Raw genomic sequence first — 19,694 nt, 5'->3', positions numbered from 1 at the left:
GGAGGCTGAGGCAGGAGAATGGCATGCACCTGGGAGACGGAGCTTGAAGTGAGCCGAGATCATGCCACTGCACTCCACCTTGGGTGATAGAGTGAGACTCCATCTGGACGAAAAAGAAAGAAAGAAAGATAGATAGAAAGAAAGAAAGAAAGAAAGAGAGAGAGAAAGAAAGAAAGAATGAAAGAGAGAAAGAGAGAGAGAAAGAAGGAAAGAAGAAAGGAAGAAAGAGAAAGAAAAGAAAGAAGGAAAGAAAAAAGAAAGAAAAAAGAGTGAGAAAGAGAAAGAAAAGAAAGAAGAAACAGAGAAAGAAGGGAAGAAAGAAAGAGAGAAAGAAAGAGAAGAAAGAAAGAAGAGAGAGAGAAGGAAAGAAAGGAATGTAGAAAATAAAGAAAGACAAGAAAGAAAGCAAAAAGGTCTACAGCACCTGGTATTCCCAGACTGTCTCCCATCCAAGTACTAACAAGGCCCGACCCTGCTTAGCTTCCGAGATCAGAGGAGATCATGTCCATTCAGGGTGGCATGGCTGTAGACGCTGGCAGAGGCGCCTGGCTGCCACAAGAGGCCAGCCCAGCCATGCCAGCCAGCTTCCAGCTGGTACCAACAGCCCGGGGCCTCCAGGCTTGTATCAGGAAACCGGGGACTCTAGCCCGTGTCCTTCCCCAGGCTCCCGAGCTCCCAATCTTCCACCACGTCCGGACCACTCAGATTAGGGACTGCTCTGAAGCATCAGGGCTGAGGGCCCACGATCCTGGGACCCAGTCTGTTCCACCGCCATGTCGCAGAGTTGTTCTTTTGGATCCCTGGCAGCTCAGGAGCTCCTGTGAGGCCCCGTCTTGCCCCACTCAGTCAGAGCCGTCAAGGTTCAAGCCAGCTTGACGGCAAGCTCTGCCTCCTCGGAATCCCAAGGTGCTGTGGTTACAGGCCCGATCCACTGCGCACAGCCTGCTGTAGTCTTTTGTGGCTTTGCCCCTCCCTCCCTACCCCCTACTGTCGCCTTGCTTCCCAAACTCCCTGGACTCTACTCCCACTTTAACTCCCACCTACATCCCCGCCACAGCCTGGGACTACCTCTTGGGTATCCGCCATGAAAGCACAACTGGGCAGCAGCCTCCCACAGCTTCCAGCTCACCGCCGCCAGACGAGGAGCCCGGGTCCATCCCGGGAGGGCAGGGAGCCGGACCATAAAGGTGCAGGCACAGGTTTCCTGCCGTTCGTGCTACCTTCCCACTCCCGGAATGCCCAGGCGATTCAGTGAACTCATCGGGCGCTGCTGCAACCTTCCAAACTGGGGACAGGTGCGGGCAGGGACAGCGGGTGCCACACACGCCAGCCAAGACCTCCGCTCCAAAACGCCAGGGCTGCTACTTCTGTCACCTTCCCTCTGTCTCTCTGTCTCTCACTCTTTCTCTGTCCCTCTCTTTCTCTGCCTCTCTGTCTCTTTCCCTCTCCCCCTGCCCTGTCTCTCTTGATCACTGTCCCTCTCCCTCCTTTGGTTTCAATCTCTCCATCCATCTCTTCCTTGCTCTCCTTCAAGCCATTTGTGTGTGCATGCATGTGTGTGTGTGTGTGTCTGTGTGTGTTTGTGCACACGTGTATGGGTTCCTGATTGCGTGTGCCCTGTTGTGTCTGTGTGTGGGACTGTGGATTTTCTCGTGGTAGTGTTGAGGTGTGACTGGGTTTCTCTCAGCAACTCTCGCCGGGGATCAGGCTGCAAGCTCTAGTGCCAGCCCAGGGAAAAGCAGGGCTATCCCCCAACCCCCAGCCCCCACCCCCTCTTGCCCACCGGCTGGGTCTTGGTCTGGAAAAGCGACCATGGTGGGGATGTTGTGAGATAAAGGCCACGTGCTGCTGGGTCGGCTGTTTGCCCTTGGCCAGCACTGACAGCTCTGGGCGGGTGGAGCAAGAGGGGGCCACCCAGGAGTTGCTGAGACACCTGGGATCCGAAAGAATATCTCCACAACATGGCTGAGGACGGGACGGTGTCCCAGGATCCTGGGCCCTGGGCCCTGACGCCTTGGAGCACTCCCTGTTCTGAGCGGGACAGACGTGGTGGAACCTTGGAATCTCGGGAGCCGGGGGAAGGTCACTCGCGAGCGGCTTGGGGATCCCGATTCGAGCCCAGTGGACCCAGGCTGGTGGTGCCGGCTGGAAGCCAGAGGTCATGGCTGGGCTGGGCTCTTGGGGAAGCCAGACACCTCTGCTGGCGTCTACAGCCATACCACCCTGAATGTGCCTGATCTCGTCTGATCTTGGAAACTAAGCAGGGTCGGGCCTGGTGAGTACCTGGATGAGAGACCACTGGGAATACTGGGTGCTGTAGGCTTTTTTGCTTTCTCCCTTGTCTTTCCTTCTTTTCCACCTTCCTTTCTTCCCTTCTTGCTCTCTCTCTTCTTTTTTGCTTTCTTTCTTTCTTTCTCTCTCTCTTTCTTTCTTTCTTTTCTTTCTTTCATTCTTTCTTTCTTTTCTTTCTTTGTTTCATTCTTTATTTTCCTTTTTTTCTCTTTCTTTCTTTCTTTCTTTCTTTCTTTCTTTCTTTCTTTCTTTCTTTCTCTCTCTCTCTCTCTCTCTCTCTCTCTCTCTCTCTCTCTCTCTCTCTCTTTCTTTTTCTTCCAAATGGAGTCTCGCTGTGTCATCCAGGCTGCAGTGCAATGGTGGGATCTCAGCTCACTGCAAGCTCTGCCTCCCGGGTTCATGCCATTCTCCTGCCTCAGCCTCCCAAGCAACGCGGACGACATGCTACCCCCACCACGCCTGGCTCCTGTTTTGTAGTTTTAGTAGAGACGGGGTTTCACTGTGTAAGCCAGGCTGATCTGAGTCACCTGACCTCGTGATCCACACGCTTTGGCATCCCAAAGTGCTGGGATTACATTAGTGATCCACCGCACCCAGCCTGCAGTCGGCTTCTGTGGCTTCCCCGCTCCCTCCCTTCCCCCTACTATCCTCTTGCTTCCCAACCTCCCCTGACTCTGTTCCCCCTTTATTGTGCCCCTACACCCCCAACGCACCCGGGAAACTGATTCTCAGGGTGCGCCACCAAGGCACCACTGGGCAGCAGCATTCCACTGCTTCTGCCTAGACGTCACCATGCCAGGAGCCCGGCTCCAGCCGGGGAGGCAGGGGGCCAGACCGAAAAGGCACAGGCCTGGGTGTTGGCATTGTGAGAAAAAGGCCACGCTTCGCTGGGCCACCTGTTCGCCCTTGGCCATCCCTGATGGCTCTGACAGGGTGGAGCAAGAGGGGTCCTTGCAGAAGTTCCTGAACCACGAAGGATCCAAAAGAATACGTCTGCAACAGGGCAGAGGACCTGCTGGGGATCCAGGATCGTGGGCCCTGGGCCCTGACACCTCAGGGTACTCCCTGCTTGGAGCTTTCCGGACGTGCTGGAGGCTCGGGAGCTCAGGAACCCGGGGAAGGCCACGGGGAAGCAGCTCAGTGTTCCCGATAGGAGCCTGGAGGCCCCGGGCTGGCGGTGCCACCTGGAAGCTGGCGGGCATGGCTGGGCTTGGCTCCTGTGGCAGCCAGATGCCTTTGCTGGCGTCTACGGCTATAACACCCTGAATGTGCGAGATCTCATCTGATCTCAGAAACTAAGCAGTGTCAGGCCTAGTTAGTATTTGGATGGGAGGCCGCCTGGGAATACTGGGTGCTGTGGGCTTTTTTGCTTTCTTTCTTGTCTTTCTTTTTTTCTACCTTCCTTTCTTTCCTTCTCTCTCTCTCCTTTCCTTCTCTCTCTCTCCTTTCTTTCTTTCTTTCTTTCTTTCTTTCTTTCTTTCTTTCTTTCTTTCTTTCTTTCTTTCCTCTTTCTTTCTTTCTTTCTCTCTCTCTTTCTTTCTTTCTTTCTTTCCTTCTTTCTTTCTTTCTATCTCTCCTCTTTCTTTCTCTCTTCCTTCTTTCTTTTCTTTCTTTCCTCTCTCTTTCTTCCTTCCTTCTTCCTTCCTTCTTCCTTCTTGCTTCTTTCTCTCTCTCCTTCCTTCCTTCCTTTCTCCTCTCCCTCCTCCCTCCGTCCCTCCTCCATCCCTCCTCTCTTTCTCTCTCTCTTTCTTTCTTTCTTTCTTTCTTTTCTTTCTTTCTTTCTTTTCTTTCTTTGCTTTCTTTTCTTTCTTTCTTTCTTTCTTTCTTTCTTTCTTTCTTTCTTTCTTTCTTTCTTTCTTTCCTTCTTTCCTTCTTTCATGCTTGCTTGCTTGCTTTTTCTTCCAGATGGAGTCTCGCTCTGTCACCCAGGCTGGAGTGCAGAGGCACAATCTTGGCTCACTTCAAGTTCCGTCTCCCGGGTTCACGCCATTACCCTTCCTCAGCCTTCTCAGCAGCTGGGACTATAGGTGCGTGCCACCACACCTGGCTCATGTTTTGTAGTTTTAGTAGAGACGGGGTCTCACTGTGTAAGCCAGGCTGGTCTGGACCTCCTGACTTTGTGATCCACATGCCTCGGCCTCCCAAAATGCTGGGATTACAAGAGTGATCCACCGTGCCTGGTCTGCTATAGTCTTTTGCTTCTTCTCCCATCATTCCCTTCTCCCTACAGTTGCCATACTTCCCAACCTCCCCTGACTCTGCTCCCACTTTATCACCTGCTGACACCCACGCTGCAGCCTGAGACCTCCTCCTGGGCTTCTGCCACGAAAGCATCACTGGGCAGCAGAATACCACCACTTCTGCCTCACTGCCGCCCAGCCAGGAGCCTGGTTCCACTCCGGGAGGGCAGGGGGCTGGACCCCAAAGGTGCAGGTGCGGGTTCCCTGCCATTTGTGGTGCCTTCCTACTCCGGGAATGACCAGGCGATTCAATCCACTCATTGGGCACCGCTGCAACCTTCCAAACCAGGGGAAGGGGTGGGCAGGGGCAGTGGACGCCAGCCAAGACCTCTGCTCCAGAATGCAGGGGCTGCTTTTTTTGGGGGAGGACATTGCTTCAACAACCACCAGGAAAACAGTCCCTGTGCACCTGGATTCCCATTGCCACCATCTTTGTGTAGCTCCAGTCCCGAAGACAATCCACAGACCCAGGTCTCGGGCCCCATGGGCACGCCTGGTGCCATGGCTCCTGCCAATTGGGCAGGCACTGTCTGCCAATCAAGGGGCGCACCGAACAGCACCAAGAGCAGATAGAAGTGCCAAGAAAGGAAGGAGCCTACGAAACCCACTTCCAAAGCAAGCAATTAATCCAACACAAAACCCATGTCACCGTTCCATTTCTCCTCTCACATGGACGGCCTGGCCACCCTGTTCTGGTCCAGCCCAAGCCCCCTCCACCCTATCCCGGCCTGCTCAAAAGGGCCCTGCCTACTGGAGCAGGGAGCTCCCTCTCCAAAGCTCTATCACTCTGGCTCTCTAGCTCCCTCATGCTCTCTCTTCTGGGTTTGCCCCTGCACCTCGTGCTACTTCTGTTGCCTTCCCTCTGTCTGTCTCTCTCTCTGTCCCTTTCTCTTTCTCAGCCTCTCTGTCTGTCTCTTTCCCTCTCCATCTCCCCTGTCTCTCTGAATCGTTATCTCTCTCCCTCGCTCGTTTTCAATCTCTCCATCCATCTCTTCCTTGCTCTCTTTCAAGCCATTTGTGTGGGCGTCCGTGTGTGTGTGTGTGTGTGTGTGTGTCTGTGTGCATGGGAACCCCTGTGTGTGTTCCCACGCAAGAGTGCCCTGCTGCATCTGTGTATGGGGTTGTGGATTTGCTCCTGGTGGTGGTGGGGTGTGTCTGGGTTTCTCTCAGCCCCTCTCGCAGGGGATCAGCCTGCTGGCTATAGTGCCAGCCTGGGGCAAAGCAGGGCCATCCTCCAACCACCCAGTCCCATGCCTTCTTGTGCACCAGACTGGTCTTCTTTGGGACAAGCAACCACGGTGGGGGCGTTGTGAGAAAAATGCCTCATACTCCTGGGTCAGCTCTTCACCATTGGCCAGCCTTGACGGCTTTGGGTTGGTGGGGCAAGAGGGGGCCTCGCAGGAGCTCCTGAGTGGATCCAAATGGATACCTATGTGAATTGGCGGAGGACCAGATGGGGTCCCAGGATCATGGGACCTGGGGTCTGACACCTCAGACCATGCATATTCTGAGCGGGCTCTTTTTGTTGCTCGGAGCTTGGGAGGCGGGTGAAGGCTGCTGGCGAGCGACTCAGGGGTCCCTGATCCGAGCCCAGCGACCCCAGTCTGGCAGTTCCAGCAGGAAGCCGGTGGGCATGGCTGATACGGGCTCCTGGGGCAGCCAGGGGCCTCTGCTGGCGTCTATGGCCATGTCAGCCTGAACGCACCTGATCTTGTCTGATCTCGGAAGCGAGGCAGGTTCAGGCCTGGTTCGTATTTGGATGGAAGACCATCAGGGAATACCGAGTGCTGCAGGCTTTTTGCTCTCTTTCATGTTTTCTTTCTTCTCTACCTTCCTTACTTCCCTTCTCTCACTCTCTCTCTTTCTTTCCTTCGTTCCTTCCTTCCTTCCCTCCCTCCCTCCCTCCCTCCCTCCTTCCCTCCTTTCTTCCTTCCTTCCTTCCTTCCTTCCTTCCTTCCTTCCTTCCTTCCTTCCTTCCTTCCTTCCTTCCTTCCTTCCTTCCTTCTTTCTCTTTGAGATGGAATCTCACTCTGTCACCAAGGCTGCAGTGCAGTGATACGATCTCGGCTCACTTCAAGCTCCACCTCCCTGATTCATGCCATTCTCCTGCCTCAGCCTCCCAAGTTGCTGGGACTGCAGGCGTCCGCCAACATGCCCGGCTCATAGTTTCTAGTTTTAGTAGAGACAGGGTTTCACCGTGTCAGCCTGGCTGATCTGGATCTCCTGACCTCATGATCCACCTGCCTCAGCCTCCCAAAGTGCTGGGATTACAGGTGTGGTCCACTGCACACAGCCTGCTGTAGGCTTTTGTGGCTTCTCCCCTACCTCCCTTCGCCTACTGTCACCATGCTTTCCAAACTCCCCTGATCCTGCTCCCCCTTTATCGCCTGCCTACACTCCCCCTGCAGCTGGGGGCCTCCTTCTGGGGGTCCACCACCAAAGCACCACTGGGTAGCAGCATCCCAGTGCTTCCGTGTCATGGCCGCCACGCCAGGAGACCATCTCCAGCTCGGGGCGTGGAAGGGGGCAGGACCCCAAATGTGCAGGCATGGGTTCCATGCCATTCGCGATGCCTTTCCTCTCCTGGAACTCCCAGGCAGTTCAGTCCATTCATCGGGTGCCGCTGCAACCTTCCAAACCAGGGGAAGTGGTGGGCAGGGGCAGTGGGTGCCACACACACCAGCCAAAATCTCCGCTCCAGAATGCAGGGGCTGCTTTATCTGAGGGAAGGACATTGCTTTGCCAGCCACCAGGAAAACAGTCCCTGTGCACCCAGATTCCCATTGCCACCAACTTCATGTAAACTCCAGTTCAGAGGACATGCCAGAGACCCAGGCCTCGGGCTCCTGCCCATTGCCACGGCTCCTGCAAAACGGGTGGGTGCACTCTGCAAATCAAGGGGCTCACAGCACCACAAAAAGAGCACAAGGAGGTGCCAACAAAGGAAGGAGACTATGCAACTCACCTCCAAAGCAAGCAATAAACCCAAGACAAAACCCGTCTCAGAGCTCCATTGCTCCTCTTGCATGGATGGCCTGGTCACCCTGTTCTGGCGCAGCCCATGCCACCTCCACCCTATCCGCTGCCTACAGGAGCAGGGCGCTCCCTCTCCAAGGCTCTATAGCTCTCGCTCTCTAGCTCCCTCCCCCTCTGTCTTCTGGGTTTTCCCCCACACCCCGTGCTACTTCTGTGGCCTTCCCTCTGTCTCTCTGTCTCTCTCTTTCTCTGCCTCTCTGTCTGTCTCTTTCCCTCTCCCCCTCCCCTGTGTCTCTCGATCGCTGTCTCTCTCCCTTCCTCCTTTTCAATCTCTCCATTCATCTCTTCCTTGCTCTCCTTCAAGCTGTTTGTGTGTGAGTGCATGTGTGTGTGTGTGTGTATGTGTGTTTGTGTGTGTGCAGGCACCCGTGTGTGGTTTCCAACGTGTGAGTGCCCAGGCGTGTCTGTGTGTGGGGCTGTGGATTTGCTCATGGTGGTGGGGTGTGTCTGGGTTTCTTTCAGCCCCTCTCACCGGGGATCAGCCTCCTGGCTCTAGTGCCATCCCGGGACAAACAGGGCCATCCCCCAACTTCCAACGCCCCACACTGTCTTGCTCCACTGCTGGCTCTTGGTCAGGACAAGCGACCTTGATGGGGACAGCCACGTGTGGCTGGGCTGGCTGTTCGCCCTTGGCCAGCAGTGATGGCTCTGGGAGGGTGGGGAAGAGGGGGCCTCACAGGAGCTCCAGAGTGGCAAAAGATCCAAAAGAATACCTCCGTCACAGGGCGGAGGGCTGGATGCCGTCCTAGGATCGTGGGCCCTGGGCCCTGACACCTAGGAGCACTCCCTGTTCCGAGTGGGCCCAACGTGGTGGAGGCTCGGCTGGGGAACACCACAGCCGGGGAACACCTTGAGGTCTGCCACCAAAGCACCACCAGGAAGCAGCATCCCACTGCTTCTACCTCACTTCCGCTCAGGAGCTGGGGGAATGTTGAGGGTGAGCGACTTGGGGGTCCTGATCCGAGCCCTGTAGCACCGGGCTGGCGGTGCCCGTTGGAAGCCAGCTGGCATGGCTGGGCCGGGCTCTTGTGGCAGCCATGCACCTCTGCCAGCATCTGCAGCCATACCACCCTGAATGCACCTGATCTCGTCTGATCTCGAAAGCTTAGCAGGTTGGGGCCCATTTAGTACTTGGATGGGAGACCGCCTGGAAATACCAGTCGCTATAGGTTTTTTTTCTCTTTCATGTCTTTCTTTCTTTTCTACCTTCCTTTCTTCCCTTCTGTCTCTCCCTGTCTTCTTTCTTTCTTTCTTTCCTTTCTCTCTTTTACCTTTCTTTCTTTCTTTCCTTCTTTCCTTTCTTTCTTTCTTTCTTTTTCTTTGTTTCTTTCTTCTTTCTTTTCTTTCTTTCTTTGTTTCTTTCCTTCTTTCTTCTTTCTTTCCTTCCTTCTATTTTTCTTTCTTTTTTCCTTCTTCTTTCTTTCCTTCTTTCTTTCTTTTCTGTCTTTCTCTCTCTTTCTTTATTTCGTCCTTCCTTCCTTCTGTCATTCCTTCCTTCCTTCCTTCCTTCCTTCCTTCCTTCCTTCCTTCCTTCCTTCCTTTCTTTCTTTCTTTCTTTCTTTCTTTCTTTCTTTCTTTCTTTCTTTCTTTCTTTCTTTCTTTCTTTCTTTTTCTTTCTTTCTTTCTTTCTTTCCTTCCTTCCTTCCTTCTTTCTTTCCTCCTTTCTTTCTTTCTTTCTTTCTTTCTTTCTTTCTTTCTTTCTTTCTTTCTTTCTTTCTTTCTTTCTTTCTTTCTTTTCTTTCTTTTCTTTCTCTTCCAAACGGAGTCTTGCTCTGTCACCTAGGCTGGACTCTAGTGGCACAATCTCAGCTCACTGCAAGCTCCGCCTCCCAGGTTCACACCATGCTCCTGCCTCAGCATCCCGAGCAGCTGGGACTACACGTGCCCACCACCGTGCCTGGCTCATGTTTTGTACTTTTACTAGAGATGGGGTTTCACTGTGTAAGCCAGGCTGGTCTGGATCTCCTGACCTCGTGATCCACTTGACTCGGCCCCCCAAAGTGCTGGTATTACAGGCGTGGACCAACGCGCCTGGCCAGCTGTAGGCTTTTTTGCTTCCCCCGTCCCTTACTTCCTGCTACTGTTGCCATTCTTCCCACACTCCCCTGACTCTTCTCCCCCTTTATCGCACCCCTACACCCCTGCTGCAATCGGGGACCTCCTTTTAGGGGTGCACCACCAAAGCACCACCGGGCAACAGCATTCAACTGCTTCTACCAGCCGCCACCCTGCCAGGAGCCCGGCTTCAGCCTGGGAGGGCAGGTGGCAGGACTCCAAAGGCGCAGGCCTCGGTGTTGGTGTTTTGAGAAAAAGGCCACGTGCTGCTGGGCCACCTGTTTGCCCATGGCCAGCCCTGATGGCTCTAGCTGGATGGGGTAAGAGGGGGCCTCGAAGGATCTCCTGAGTTGCCAGTGATCCAGAAGAATACCTCCCCGACAGGACAGAGGACTGGACGGGTTCCCAGGAATGTGGACCCTGGGCCCTGATGCCTAGGAACACTCCCTGTTTCGAGCGGGCCCATTGTGGTTGAAGCACGGCAGCTCGGGAGCCGGGGGAAGGCCTCGGGCGAGGGGCTCGGGGTTCCCGATATGAGCCCAGAGGCCCAGGGCTGGCGGTGCCGGCTGGAAGCTGGCGGGCATGGCTATGCCGGGTTCTTGTGGTAGCAAGGTGCCTCTGCTGGCGTCTATGACCATACCTCCCTGAACGCACCCGATCTCATTTGATCTCCTGAAGCTAAGCAGGGTAGGTCCTGGTTAGTACTTGGATGGGAGACCACCATAGAATACCGGGTCCTGTAGTCTTTTTTGCTTTCTTTCTTGTTTTTCTTTTCTACATTCCATTTTTCCGTTCTCTCTCTCTTCTTTCTTTTTTCTTTCCTTCTTTCTTTCTTTTTCTTTCTTTCTTTCTTTCTCTCTTTCTTCTATCTTTCCTTCTTTGTTCCTTTTCTTTCTTTTTTCTCTCTCTTTCTTTCTTTCCATCTTTCTTTCTTTCTTTTCTCTTTCTTTCTCTCTTTCTACTTTCTTTCCTTTCTTTCTTTCTTTTCTTTCTCTCTTTCTTTATTTTTTCTCTAATTTGTTCTTTCTGTTCTCTCTCTTTCTTTCTTTTCTTTCTCTTTCTTCTTTCTTCTTTCTTTCTTTTTTCTTTCCTTTCTTTGCTTCTTTCTCTCTTTCTTTCTTTTATCTTTCCTTCTTTCTTTTCTTTCTTTTTTCTCTCTCTCTCTTTCTTTCTTTGTTTCTTTCCATCTTTCTTTCTTTCCTTTCTGTCTTTCCTTCTCTCTTTCTACTTTCTTTCCTTCTTTCTTTTCTCTCTCTCTTTATTTATTCTTTCTCTATTTTTTCTTTCTTTTCTCTCTCTTTCTTTCTTTTCTTTCTCTCTTTCTTTCTTTCCTTCTATCTTTCTTTCTTCTTTCTTTCCTTCCTTCATTCATTCTTTCTTTCTTTCTTTCCTTCTTTCTCTCTTTCTCTTTCTTTCTTTCTTTCTTTCTTTCCTTCTTTCTTTCTTTCTCTCCTTCCTTCCTTCCTTCCTTCCTTCCTTCCTTCCTTCCTTCCTTCCTTCCTTCCTTCCTTCCTTCTTTCTTTTTCTTCCAGACAATGTCTCACTCTGACACCTAGGGTGGAGTGCAGTGCTGCTATCTTGGCTCACGGGAAGCTCCACGTTGCACATTCACGCCATTTTCCTGCCTCAGCCTCCCGAGCAGGGGGGACTACAGGCACCCACTGACACGTCGGGCTCATGTTTTGTAATTTTAGTAGAGACGGGTTTTCACCATTTTTGCCAGGGTGGTCTGGATCTCCTGAATTCGTGATCCACCCTCCTCTGAATCTCAATGTGCTGTGGTTACAGGCGAGATTCACTGCGCCTGGCCTGCTGTAGTCTTTTGTGGTTTCCCCCCTCCCTCCCTTCCCCCTACTGTCACCATGCTTCCCAACCTCCCCGGACTCTGCTCCCACTTTACTGTAAGCCTACAACCCCGCCGTAGCTGGGGACGTCCTCTTGGGTGTCCACCACGAAAGCACAACTGGGCTGCAGCCTCCCACCGCTTACTCCTCACTGCCGCCATGCCAGGAGCCTGGGTCCATCGTGGGAGGTCAGGTGGCCAGACCACGAAGGCACAGGCACAGGTTCCCTGCTGTGCATGCTGCCTTCCCACTCCTGGAATGCCCAGGTGATTTAACGCACTCATCGAGCACCACCACAACCTTGCAAACATTGGGAAGGGCAGGTAGGGGCAGCGGGAGCCACACACACCAGCCAAGACCTCCGGTCCAGGACTCAGGGGCTGCTTTATCTGGGAGAAGGACATTGCTTTGCCAGTCACCAGGAAAACACTCCCTGTGCACCCAGATTCCATTGCCACCAACTTCGTGTAAACTCCAGTCCGGAGGACATGCCAGAGACCCAGGCCTCGGGCACTGTGGGCACGCCTGGTGCAACGCCTCCTGCCAAATGGATGGGTGCACTCTGAAATTCTAGGGGCCCAATGCACCACACTAGGAGCACAGGAAGGTGCCAACAAAGGAAGGAGTCTAGAAACCCAACTCCAAACAAGCAATTAACCCAAGACAAAACCCATCTCAGAGCTCTATTGCTCCTCTTGCATCAATGGCCTGGTCACCCTGTTTATCTCAACCCATGCTCCCTCCACCCTATCCCGGCCTGCTCAAAAGGACCCTGCCTACCGGAGCAGGGTGGTCCCTTTCCATGGCTCTATCTCTCTCGCTCTCTATCTCCCTCCCCCTCTGTCTTCTGGGTTTCCCCTGCACCTCCCGCTATTTCTGTCAACTTCCACCTCAAGCTACTTCTGTGGCCTTCCCTCTGTCTCTCTCCGTCTCTCTCTCTTTCTCTGTCCCTCTCTCTTTCTCTGAATCTCAGTCTGTCTCTTTCCCTCTCCCCTTCCCCTGTTTCTCTCGATGGATGTCTCTCTCCCATCATCGGTTTCAATCTCTCCATCAGTCTCTTCCTTGCTCTCCTTCAAGCCGTTTGTGTGTGCGTGTATGTGTATGTGTGTGTGTCTGTGTGTGTGCTTGCACGTGAGTGAGTTCCTGTGTGCGAGCACCTGGGTATGTCTGTGTGTGGGCCTGTGGATTTGCTCCTGGTAGTGGTGGGGTGTGTCTGGGTTTCTCTCAGCCCCTCTCGCTGGGGACCAGGCTGCGGGCTCTAGTGCCAGCCTGGGGCAAAGTAGGGCCATCCCAACCCCCAACCACCCATGCTCTCTTGCCCACCGGCCGGGTCTTGGTTGGGACAAGCAACCGTGGTGGGGGCGGTGTGAGAAAAAGGCCATGAGAGGCTGGGCCGGCTGTTCATCCTTCGCCAGCCCTGATGGCTCTGGGTGGGTGGAGCAAGAGGGGGCCTCGCAGGAGCTACTAAACTTTCAGGGATCTAGAATATCTCTGCGACAGGTTGTAGGATCAGACGGGGTCCCAGGATCATGGGCCCTGGGTCCTGAAGCCTCGTAACACTCCCTGTTCTGAGCGGGACCTACATGTTGGAAGCTTGGCAGCTCGGAAGCCATGGGAAGGCCATGGTTGAGCAGCTCTGCTGTGCTGATATGATCCCGGTGGCCCCGGGCAGGCGGTGCCGGCTACAAGCAGGCGGGCATGGCTGGGCTGGGCTCTTGTTGCAGCCAGGCGTCTCTGCTGGCATCCATGGCCATACCAACTTGAACGCACTTGAACTCGTCTGATCTTGGAAGCTAAGCAGGGTCGGGCCTGGTTAGTATGTGGATGGGAGGCCGCCTGGCAATACCGGTTTCTGAAGTCTTTTTTGCTTTCTTTCTTGTCTTTCTTTCTTTTCTACCTTCCTTTCTTCCCTTCTCTCTCTTCTTTCTTTCTTTTCTCTTTCTTTCTTCTTTCTTTCTTCCTTCCTTCCTTCCTTTCTCTCTTTTGTTCTTTCTTTCTTTTCTTTCTTTCTTCTTTCTTTCTTTTCTTTCTTTCTTTTCTTTCTTTCTCTTTCTTTCTTTCCTTCTTTCTTTCTCTCTTTGTTTCTTCTTTCTTTCCTTCTTTCTTTCTTTTCTTTCTTTCTATCTTTCTTTTTTCTCTCTCTCTCTTTCTCTCTCTCTCTTTCTCTTTCTTTCTTTCTTTCTTTCTTTCTTTCTTTCTTTCTTTCTTTCTTTCTTTCTTTCTTTCTTTCTTTCTCTCTTTCTGTCTCTCCCTTCCTTCCTTCCTTCCTTCCTTCCTTCCTTCCTTCCTTCCTTCCTTCCTTCCTTCCTTCCTTCCTTCCTTCCTTCCTTCCTTCCTTCCTCTCTTTCTGTCTGTCTTGCTTGCTTTCTTCGTTGCTGTGGATTTGCTCCTGGTGGCAGTGGGGTGTGTCTGCGTTTATCCGAACCCCTCTCTCTGGGGATCAAGCTGCCAGCTCTAGTGTCAGCTCCGGGCAAAGCAGGGCTATCTCCCAAACCCCCACCCCCCACATCATCTTGCCCACTGGCCAGGTCTTGGTTAGGCCAAGCCACCATGTTGAGGTCATTGTGAGAAAAGAGCTCGGTGTGGCTTGTCTGGATGTTCGTCCTTTGCCAGCTTAGTTGGCTCTGGGTGGGTGGAGCAAGAAGGGGCCTTGCAGGAGCTCCAGAGTGGCCAGGGATCCAAAAGAATACCTCCGCGACAGGGTGGAGGACCGGACGGGGTCCCAGGATCGTGGGCCTTGGGCCCTGATGCCTCAGAGCACTCAATGTTCTGAGCGGGTCGGACGTGGTGGAAGCTCAGCAGCTCAGGAGTGGGATAAGTCTGAAAGCGAGCGGCCCGGGGGTCCTGATCCGAGCCCAGCGGCCCCAGGCTGGTGGTGCCAGCTGGAAGCAGGTGGGCATGGCTGCGCTGGGCTCTTGGGGCACCCAGGGGCCTCTGCCCACATCTATGGCCATACCACCCTGAACGCACCCGATCTCGTCTGATCTTGGAAGCTAAGCAGGGTCGGGACTGGTTAGTACTTGGATAGCAGACCGCGTGGGAATACCGGGTGCTGTAGGGTTTTTTGCTTTCTTTCTTGTCTTTCTTTCCTTTCTACCTTCCTTTCTTTCCTTCTCTCTCTCTCCCTTCTTGCTTTTTCTTTCTTATCTTTCTTTCTCTCTATCTTTCCTTCTTTGTTTCCTCTTTCTTTCCTGTTTTCTTTCTATCTCTTTCTTTCTTTCCTTCCTTCTTTCTTTTCTTTCTCTCTCTTTCTTTTCCATTCCTTCCTCTTTCCTTCCTCTTTCCTCTTTCTTTCTTTTCTTTCTTTCTTTCTTTCTTTCTTTCCTTCCTCCCTCTTTCTTTTCTTTCTTTCTTTCTTTTCTTTCTTTCTTCCTTTCTTTCTTTTCTTTTCTTTCTTTCTTTCTTTCTTTCTTTCTTTCTTTCTTTCTCTTTCTTTCTTTTCTTTCTTTCTTTCTTTCTTTCTTTCTTTCTTTTCTTTCTTTCTTTCTTTCTTTCTTTCTTTCTTTCTTTCTTTTCTTTCTTTCTCTTTCTTTCTTTCTTTCTTTCTTTCCTTTCTTTCTTTCTTTCTTTCTTTCTTCTTTCTTTCTTTCTGTCTTTTTCTTCCAGACAGTGTCTCGCTCTGTCACCCAGGTAAGAGTGCCGTGGTGTCATCTCGGCTCAATGCAAGCTCTGAGTCCTGGGTTCTCGCCATTCTGCTGCCTCCATTTCCCAAGCAGCTAGGACTCTAGGCACTTGTCACCATACCCAGCTCATGCTTTGTAGTTTTAGTACAGACGGAGTTTCACCATGTTAGCCATGCTAGTCTGGATCTCCTGACCTCGTAATCCACCCGAATCGGTCTCCAAAAGTGCTGAGATTACAGATGTGATCCACCGTGCCTGGCCTGCTGTAAGGCTTTTGTGACTTCCCCCCTCCCTCCCTTCCCCCTACTGTCAACATGCTTCCCAACTTCCCCTGACTTTGCTTCCCCTTTATCGCCTGCCTACACACCCGCCACAGCCTGTTACCTCCTCCTGGGGGTCCGTCACCAAAGCACCACCGAGCTGCAGGACTCCACCTCTTCCACCTCGCTGCCGCTCCACCAGAAGCCTGGCTCCAGCCCGTGAGGGCAGCGGGCTGGACCTCAAAGGCGTGGACGCGGGTTCCCCGCTGTTGGCAGTGCCTTCCCACTCCTGGAATGCTCAGGTGATTCAATCCACTCATTGGACCCCACTACAACTGTCCAAACCATTTAAAGGGGCCGGCAGAAGTAGCGGGTGCCACACACGCCAGCCAAGACCACTGCTCCAGAATGCAGGGCCTGCTTTATCCGGGGGAAGGACATTGCTACGTCAGTCACCAGGAGAACAGTCCCTGTGCACCCAATTCCCATTGCCAACAAGCTCGTTTAAACTAAAGTCCTGAGGACTCACCGGAGACTCAGGCCTCAGGCTCCTGGGCACACCCGGTGCCATGGCTCTCTCCAAATGGGCGGGGGCACTCTGCAAATCACGGGGCCCTCTGCACCATGCCAAGAGCTCAGGGAGGTGCCAACAAAAGAAGGAGACTATGAAACCCACCTCCAAAGCAAGCAATTAATCCAAGACAAAATTGGTCTCAGTGCTCCATTACTCCTCTCACATAGACGACCTGGCCACCCTGTTTGCGACAGGGTGGAGGACTGGGCGGCGTCCCAGGATCACGGTCCCTGGGCCCTGATGCCTCGGAGCACTCCCTGTTCTGAGCGGGCCCTATATGGTGGAAGGTCGGGAGCTCTGGAGCTGGGGGAAAACCACAGGTGAGCGGCTTGGGGGTCCCGATCGAAGCCCAGCAGCCCTGGACTGGCAGTGTTGGCTGGAAGCTGGCGGGAGTGGCTGGGCCAGGCTCTTGGGGCAACCAGGCTCCTCTGCTGGCATCTACAACCATACCACCCTGAGCACGCCCAATCTTGTCTGCTCTTGGAAGTTTAGCAGGGTTGGGCCGTTTAGTTCTTGGATGGGAGACTGCCTGTTAATACCGGCCGCTGAAGGCTTTTTTGCTTTCTTTCATTTCTTTCTTCCTTTCTTCCCTTCTCTCTCTCTCCCTTTCTTTCATTTCTTTGTTCTTTCACCCTTCCCTTTCTTTCTTTCTTTCCATTCTTTCTTTCTTTCTTTCTTTCTTCCATTCCTTTTCGTTCTTCTTTCCTTCTTTCTTTCCTTCTTTCTTTCTTTCTTTCTTTCTTTCTTTCTTTCTTTCTTTCTTTCTTTCTTTCCTTCCTCCTTTTCTTTCCTTTCCTCTTTCCTTTCCTCTATTTCATTTCATTCCCTTTCTTTCTTCTTCCTTTCCTTCTTCTTTTCTTTTCTTTTCCTTCCTTCCTTCTATTCTTTTCTTTCTTTTTTCTTTCTTTCTTTCTTTCTTTCTTTTTCTTTCTTTTCTTTCCTTCCTTCCCTTCCTTCCTTCCCTTCCTTCCTTCCTTCCTTCCTTCCTTCCCTTCCTTCCTTCCTTCCTTTCTTTCTTTCTTTCTTTCTTTCTTTCTTTCTTTCTTTCTTTCTTTCTTTCTTTCTTTCCTTCCCTTCCTTCCTTCCTTCCTTCCTTCCTTCCTTCCTTCCTTCCTTCTTTCTTTATTCTTCCTTTCTTCCTTTCTTTCTTTTTTCTTCCAGATGGAGTATGGCTCTTTCACACAGCCTGGAGTGCAGTGGTGCAATCTCACCTCACTAAAAGCTTGGCCTCCTGGGTTCATGCCATTCTCCTGCCTCAGCCTCCGAAGAAGTGGGGACTACAGGCTCCCATCACCACACCAGGCTCATGTTTGTTTTGAGTAGAGGGCTTCACCCTGTTAGCCAGACTGCTCTGGATCTCGTGACCTCATGATCCACCCTCCTGAGAATCCCAACGTGTGGTGGTTACAAGTGTGATCCACTGTGTACGGCCTGCTGTAGTCTTTCGTGATTCCCCTTCCCTCTTCCCCTACTGTGCAGCCATGCTTTTAAAGCCACCCAATTCTGCTCTCACTTTATTGCCCGCCTACACCCCCACTGCAGCCAAGGATGTACTCTTCGTGATCCGTCACAAAAGCACAACCGGGCAGCAGCTTCCCACAGCTTCCACCTTGCTGCCACCATGCCAGGAGCCCGGTTACATCCCGGGAGGGCAGGGGGCCAGACCATAAAAGCGCAGATGCAGGTGCCCTGCCGTTCACGCTGCCTTCCCGCTCCAAGAACCCCCAGGTGATTCAATGCACTCATCGGACGCCACTGCAATCTTTCAAACCGGGGGAAGGGACGGGCAGGGGCAGCGGGTGCCACACATGCCAGCGAAGACCTCCGCTCCAGAATGCAGGGGCCGCTTTATCCCGGGGAAAGACATTGCTTCACCAGCCACCAGGAAAACAGTCTCTGTGCACATGGATTCCATTACCATCAACTTCGTGTAAACTCCAGTCCCGAGGACATGCCAGAGAACCAGGCCTCGGGTACTGTGGGGGCGCCCGGTTCCAGGGCTCCTGCCAAATGGACAGGGGCACTCTGCAAACCTAGGGGCCCAACGCACCACACTAGGGACACAGGGAGGTGCCAACAATGGAAGGAGCATACTAAACCCACCACCAAAGCAAGCAATTAACCCAAGATAAAACCCATCTCAGTGCTCCATTGTTCCTCTTGCATAGACGGCCTGGTCACCCTGTTGTGGCCCAGCCAATGTACCCGCCACCCTATGCCGGCCTGCTCAAAACGGCCCTGCCTACTGGAGCAGGGCGCTCCCTCTCCAAGGTTCTATTGCTCTTGCTCTGTAGCTCCCTCGCCCTCTATCTTCTTGGTTTGTCCCTGCACCTCGCACTCCTTCTGTTGCCTTCCCTCTGTCTCTCTGTGTCTCACTCTTTCTCTGTCCCTCTCTTTCTCTGCCTCTCTGTCTGTCTCTTTCCCTGTCCCCTTCCCCTGTGTCTCTCGTTGGCTGTCTCTCTCCCTCCCTCGGTTTCAATCTCTCCACCCATCTCTTTCTTGCTCTCCTTCAAGCCGTTTGCATGTGCGTGTATGTGTGTGTGTTTGTGTGTCTGTGTCTGTGTGTGTTTGCACACGCATGTGTGGGTTCCTGCATGTGAGCGCTCAAGTGGGTCTGTGTGTGAGGCTTTGGATTTTCTCCTGGTAGTGGTGGGGTGTGAGTGGGTTTCTCTCAGCAACTCTTTCTGGGGATTATGCTGCTGACTCTAGTGCTAGCCTGGGAAAAAGCAAGGCCATCCCCCAACTCTCAACCCCCCACACCCTCTTGCCCACCGGCTGGGTCTTGGTCGGGAAAAGCGACCGTGGTGGGGGCTTTGTGAAAAAAAAAAAAAACCAAGTGCGGCTTTGCCAGCTGTTGGCTCTTGGCCAGCACTGAGGGCTCTGGGTGGGTGGATCAAGAGGGGGTCTCGCAGGAGCTGCTGAGTGGGCTAGGATCCAAAAGAATATCTCCGTGACAGGGCTGAGGATGGGATGGGGTCCCAGGATCCTTTGCCCTGGGCCCTGACACTTCGGAGCACTCCCAGTTCTGAGCGGGCCTGATGTGGAAGCTTGGAATCTCAGGAGCCAGGGGAAGGCCTCAAGCGAGCAGCTCGGAGGTCCCAATTGGAGCCTGGCGGCACAGGGCTGGTGGTGCCAGCTGGAAGCTGGCGGGCATGGTTGGGTGGGGCTCTTGGGGCAGCCAGGTGCCTCTGCTTGTGTCTATGGTCATACCACCCTGAACGTACCTTGTCTCGGAAGGTAAGCAGGGTTGGGCCTGGTTAGTACTTGGATGGGAGACCACCCCTGGAATACTCGGATGCTGTAGGCTTTGCTTTTCTGTGCTCTTGTCCACTTTCCTTTGTTCCTTTCTTACTCTCTCTCTTCTTTTTTTCTTTCTTTCTTCTTTCTTTTCTTTCTTTCCTTCTTTCTTCTTTCTTCTCTTTCTTTCTTTCTTTCTTTCTTTCTTTCTTTCTTTCTTTCTTTTCTTTCTTTCTTTCTTTCTTTCTTTCTTTCTCTTTCTTTCTTTCTTTCTTTCTTTCTTTCTTTCTTTCTTTCTTTCTTTCTTTTCTTTCTTTTCTTCCTTCATTCCTTCCTTCCTTCCTTCCTTCCTTCCTTCCTTCCTTCCTTCCTTCCTTTCTTTCTTTCTTTCCCCTCTTTCTTTTCTTTCTTTTTCGTTTCTTTCTTTTCTTTCCTCTTTCTCTGGTCTTTCATTCTTTTCTTCCACAGGTGTCACTTGGCTGGGTCGCGGTGGCGGGATCTCCGGCTCACTGCAAGCTCTGCCTCCCAGGTTC

The 19,694-nt window shown here is 52.4% G+C and overlaps 6 pseudogenes; 5 read left to right on the top strand and 1 right to left on the bottom strand.

Annotated features, from left to right (window-relative positions):
- Positions 1-412: 412 nt before the first annotated feature.
- LOC116273237 lies at positions 413-531 on the bottom strand (annotated as a pseudogene).
- Positions 532-2,205: 1,674 nt separating this feature from the next.
- On the top strand, positions 2,206-2,323 carry LOC116273235 (annotated as a pseudogene).
- Positions 2,324-3,536: 1,213 nt separating this feature from the next.
- Positions 3,537-3,655, top strand: LOC116273221 (annotated as a pseudogene).
- Positions 3,656-8,621: 4,966 nt separating this feature from the next.
- LOC116273229 lies at positions 8,622-8,740 on the top strand (annotated as a pseudogene).
- A 1,509-nt stretch (positions 8,741-10,249) lies between these two features.
- On the top strand, positions 10,250-10,369 carry LOC116273217 (annotated as a pseudogene).
- Positions 10,370-14,409: 4,040 nt separating this feature from the next.
- On the top strand, positions 14,410-14,528 carry LOC116273224 (annotated as a pseudogene).
- Positions 14,529-19,694: the final 5,166 nt, after the last annotated feature.

The sequence above is a fragment of the Papio anubis genome, unplaced genomic scaffold, assembly GCF_008728515.1.
Source record: "Papio anubis isolate 15944 unplaced genomic scaffold, Panubis1.0 scaffold48, whole genome shotgun sequence".
Lineage (NCBI taxonomy): Eukaryota > Metazoa > Chordata > Mammalia > Primates > Cercopithecidae > Papio > Papio anubis.
Note: the sequence above shows the minus strand (reverse complement) of the source record. Positions and strands in the feature narration are given on the sequence as shown.